General features: G+C 36.7%; 1 long non-coding RNA gene across 1 annotated transcript; it reads left to right on the forward strand.

The window, feature by feature from the left end:
- The first annotated feature begins 203 nt into the window (after positions 1 to 203).
- Positions 204 to 4,204, forward strand: LOC140236868 (uncharacterized). The gene is made up of 3 exons (XR_011901802.1): positions 204 to 1,020; positions 1,472 to 1,639; positions 2,099 to 4,204. It is a non-coding gene; the product is annotated as an uncharacterized lncRNA (long non-coding RNA).
- The last annotated feature ends 1,165 nt before the right edge of the window (positions 4,205 to 5,369 follow it).

Below are 5,369 nucleotides of genomic sequence, written 5' to 3' on the forward strand. Positions count from 1 at the left end.
TTGTTATCATTATAATTATTATTATTCGTGTTATTATTATTATTATTATTATTATTATTATTATTATTATTATTATTATTCGTGTTATTATTATTGTTATTATTATTATTATTATTATTATTATTATTATTATTATTATTATTATTTTAAATACTACTGCTGCTGCTACTACTACTACTACTACTACTACTACTACTACTACTTCCACTATGGCGTATATTATTACCATTTAAATATCATTGTTAAAATTAATTTTACCCAGTATTCACATTGTAATCATTGTTTATTGGTATGTTTGTTATCATTATTATTCAGTGGAATAATTACATTTTCAAACAAATTGTAGTAATGTTAGTAATGAGCTCCAGGCTGACTATTTTTAAACAAATAAATCTGTAGTAATGTAAGCAATGAGCTTCAGGCTGACATTAGAAGGGAAAATGAAATTGTGAGAACATCTACTGGAGGAGTCCCAACATGGAGAAGGAGGTGAAAGTGTGGTGATGGACGAGAAACTGGCCATCAGCCACTTTAAGGCTGACATTCCTAATGAGGAGACGGACTGTGTTGGAAAGCGGTCATTTGCTCCAGAGATGTGGTTGTGCGTGGAACTGACTCTGTAATCATGGTGATGGGGGCTACATCACTGAGCCTCTGGCATCCAGGGAGAAGCAGTGCTGAGCCTCGATCATGAAGAATGGTATTAACAACTATGAGACATGATATTGAGTTGTGCATGGATGAAGGAGTTGGTGACACGAATGTATGTGAATCGTACAGAAGCAGGCAGAGGTGGCTTGCTGGACACTTGAGAAAGAAGGAGATGTTTACTGCATGGAACAGCCATCTGGGGAAATCAGTGATTCTTGGGGTGAAGTTCCTTGTGTGAGGAGAATCATGGGACACAATTGGCTCCACAGGGCTCCAAACAGCTCCAAGTCTGCTCGGCCTGAAGACAGCAAGAGCAAGATTTTGAGGGAGACTCAAGCTTGGAGAGGAGACGCCATCATTGTTGCACAGGTAAGCATTTCTAAGGTTAGCCAGATGTGACGGTTCATATTATGTTTCAAAGTTCATCCCAAAGTCAGCACTTCTTTTTTGTCTCGAGTGAAAAGTTTCATCGGCAGTAGCTATTGAATGCAATATTTACCATCAGATGTGCTTATTAGCATGGAAAACAACCAGCAACAAGATTTGAAGTGTCTGCCCGTTTGGAGTGTGTTGGGTGAAAACATTTCTTTTGAGATAGATTTCGGTAACTTGTTCAAGTTCACTTTTTTTCTCTCCACAGTTTACCATTCGTTTTATCCTATCCAAGTTTTAAACACACTGAAATCATTATTTGGACATGGCATCAAATTTTCGAAGGTCATTTGGATACATTTGTATTGCGCCACAGGTTGTGATGTTCTTTAATTTAATTAACCGAGTGAATACTTATGTTTTCTTTTCTTTTCTTTTTTTCCCTTAGGATTCTACATTTTGGAGGATCATCTTTTCAAGTGCATCACCAGTCTCAGAATCTGTGGTCTACTGTGAGATGAGAAGATGGCAGGATCATCACCAGCTATAGTAACAGATGAAGCGTGTGCCCTGAATTCTCACCATACCATGCATAACAGACAAACCAGTATATGAGGTTAGCATTTTCCTCTGTGATTCTGTAAATATATATGTTAATGTACATTCTTAGAATTATGTAAACAGCAGATTAACTGATGCCTGTATGTGTGTGTGTGTGCAGAGTTTTACAGGCATGTTCAAGCTGTATGATTTATCTGATGGTGAAGTATGAGCATGAATTAACTCTTTTGGAGCATGTACAGTGGTATTAAGCAGGAAATATTTATTTCAATTCTGATTTTCTGTTACTTTTCTTCTAATATATCTTTTGATCTGTTAGGATCACCCTATTCTTTTGGAGCTTTTATTCATCAATTAATTAGTAGTATTGAATATGTTTATTTTTGATATGGGATTGGAAAAAAAAAGCTGGTGTCATGGGATACTCACTGGTGGGTGAAGTATTCTTCGAATGTGAGGAGACTACATATTCAAAATATTATAATGTATAAATTCATATCATTTTATCTTGCAGATTTAACCCATATGACATTATCCCGTGCATGATGACCAGACGGAAGAAAAGCAGTCTGTCGAGCTTCAGTCATGCTACAACCCAAACCCCCTGCTCTCTCTCTCTCCCAGAGAGCTTGCCTCAAGGACACCAAGTCTCCTTCGAGCTGCCTCACCCTCATTTTCATCTCTATGCCGAACCAGCTTCGTGAATTGGCGTAGCTTCACACAAATCTTGTTGATCTGGTGGGACATCTGAATAGCAACATCCAGTGACACTCCCAAGCCAGTATCCATAAAGTCCAGCTTGTCTTGTCAGATGGACTCATGATCTTCTTTTTCATCGATGAACTCATGCACAACAGTGATGACTCTCGGTAGTGATCGCCAGCATCCCTCAAGGAGCAAAACATTTCTTCAGCATTGCCTTCAAGACCATCTGGAGGTGAATCATCCATGCATCTCTCTTTTCCTCCATGCACATCCCTGGAAGTCAGTCATCAAGGCATCTTCCAACATCTCAGTCTGGTCCTCCGTTTCCTCATGAGCGCAATTCCTCCCACCTCCCAAGAACTACTTTGACAGCATTGTAATCCAGTGTAGAGCATAGCCTCCTTCAAACGACAACTTCTGCATGTGCCCTGGACATTATCATGTGCAGACCAGTTGGACCTCAGTTTACAAGTTATGCGATTTCTTATGAGTTTTAATGATTAATATTACCCTTCCAACAACCAAAGAATGGTATAGGTGGCAAGGTACCAACCTTGTGAGTGCTTTTAATGATAAAGTTTTGTAGGGTTGCATTTGTTGAAAGTACTCTGTGAAGTATGGCCCTGATCTCTCTTCTTGTTGATTTCAAGAAAACCTGAACTCTCTCCTCGCTGTGAGAGAGAGGAGTTATTCTTGGACATTATGAAATTCATTCAAAGTGAATCTCTTGTAACTGCATAATACTCTTGTCATTATCATCATTTCGAAAGTGTTAGAATTAGCAGTGGTAGTAGTTATAACAGCAGCATTAGAAGTGATAATAGCAGTTATCTTTGTAGAGGTACTGTAAAAGTGGAAATTTTCAGGCAAGTTGTTTTTCACACCCGGCCCAGTAGCAAGCAAAAAAAAAAAAAAAAAAAAAAAAAAAAGAAAGAAAGAAAGAAAAAGAAAAAAAAGAGGGGCTTGTTTCTATTAATTGAATAGTTTCTTTGTTCTGTGAAATTTCAACACCATGAAATCGTCCACTTTTACAGGAGTATATTTTTTTCTGTTGGTTTTGGATTTTTATTCTTTCTATCGTTTATTTATTCTTATTCTTTTACATACACTTTTATCAGTACTATGTCTGCTACTGTTGTCCTTGTTCTTTTAATCAATAGGACCATTTACGCTGCCAGTAAAAAATTGCAATATGAAACAAAATGTGACTGAAATGTGAAATTTGCCAGGCAACTGCACCAAAATACTGATTGAAGTATCACAAGGAAAAGGGCAGACTGGATTAAGATATTTCTGACCTATTGGGAAGTCTGTGTGGTAATTTTCATGGAGAATTATTTATTTTTATTAAAGTATTTATTTATATTCTTAATGAGATGTATGTCACAAAGCTTCCATTTCTACATCTTACGTGCATGCACAAGATATGCTGCTAGCCAGTCAGGCTGTTCTGTTTTACTCATAGTTGAATGCAGCAGACTTTTCAGATAATAGCGCTTGGGGGCAAACCCTCCAATAACTTATTGTAACTTTGTGTTGTTGTTTTTTTCAGTGTGCTGTGAGTGAACAGCTCAAGCAATGCATTTTGTAATGTTGTGATATTTTTGTACTCAAGAAAGTGCCTTTCATGCATGAGTTAGTCCACTTATTTGAGGTTGAAACATGACATAAATTACGGTTCAAATGAAGTTAACCCTTTGTGTGCTATGAGTGCCCAGTGGCACAGAAAACCCCATAATGTTGTGCAAACTGTCTAAAGTCCGTGACACAGAAAGGGTTAATCAGTGATGTGGCGATATTTTGTGTTTGACAACCATGTAGGTCTTAGTAGTTTTTGTAGACTTTAATCTAGGTACGCGGTATCAATGTTGGTCTTGTTTGTTAAGATTTAGATAGGAGCAGTATCACCAAATACAGTGACACTGATGAGGGCGGGGGGTGGGGGAATCCATGAACAAAATAGATGCTCTGATGCTGTAACCATCTGTTTTTTTATTATAAGAATCTATTCTATATTTACTTTTGAAAGAAATTCAAAATGTATATCGCGTTTGTGCAGCGTGTCTCAAAATGCAATCACCGACAAGTTACCTATGTATGAATTATTTTGCCTTCCTTCATGCTTGTGCTATATACAAGAGTGCACTTTCAAACTTGTCAAATGATGGCGCTGTTGCATAAAAGTTGAGATCAAACATTTTAAAAATCAAGTGGTTGTTATGTAAGTCTTTGAATGATCAATTCTGATTGGCTGATACCTTAACTATGATAGATTGTGTGGCTTCATGTTTGATCTCAACTTTCGTGGATAATAGTATATCTTTTTATTCAACAGGGCCCTGGTATTGTAGCTTGAAAAGTACCAGCAATATTTAAAAAGTTTTGATATGTAGATTGTGTACACTGCAACCTGTCAGTTGCATTTATGTCAATTGCAGATGTGCTTAATAACACACCTCCGCAGTGCAAGTTCGTCAGAGGCTTAGAGATGGCATGTGCTTGTTTACAGACAGCATATGGATGTTATAATTACTGTCTTAATAGAATCAGAAAAATGATTATGATTGATAAAGTAATTCATTTCTGTCATCTTTCCTTCAAGTGTTAACAGTTCTGTGTGTGTGTGTGTGTGTGTGTATGTGTACATTTCAGTGTATTATACAGTGGACTCCCGTTATAACGAAGTCCTCGGCACTGGCAGTTTTCGTATGTCACATTAAAATTTTGTCATAGCCGAACAAATAAACAATAAAAGAACATATAGCTGATAGCTTTGCGACCTGAATTTTTATTTCCTTGTAACTGGAATTTGTTATTACCATGTTCCCTATTATGGGAGTGCACTGTATATACATGCATACATATTTGTGTGTGTGTATATAATATATATATATATATATATATATATATATATATATATATATATATATATATATATATATATATAGGCGTACCTGTGTTTTGGTGCCTTGTCTGCTACCGGCGGTTTCACGCTGTCGCGATCCTCAGGCAGACTTTTCAATCCTCAACAAACTTCATATTCCCGACGGATATATACCAAACGGATATATATATATATA

This window comes from Diadema setosum, chromosome 13 (assembly GCF_964275005.1).
Source record: "Diadema setosum chromosome 13, eeDiaSeto1, whole genome shotgun sequence".
NCBI lineage: Eukaryota > Metazoa > Echinodermata > Echinoidea > Diadematoida > Diadematidae > Diadema > Diadema setosum.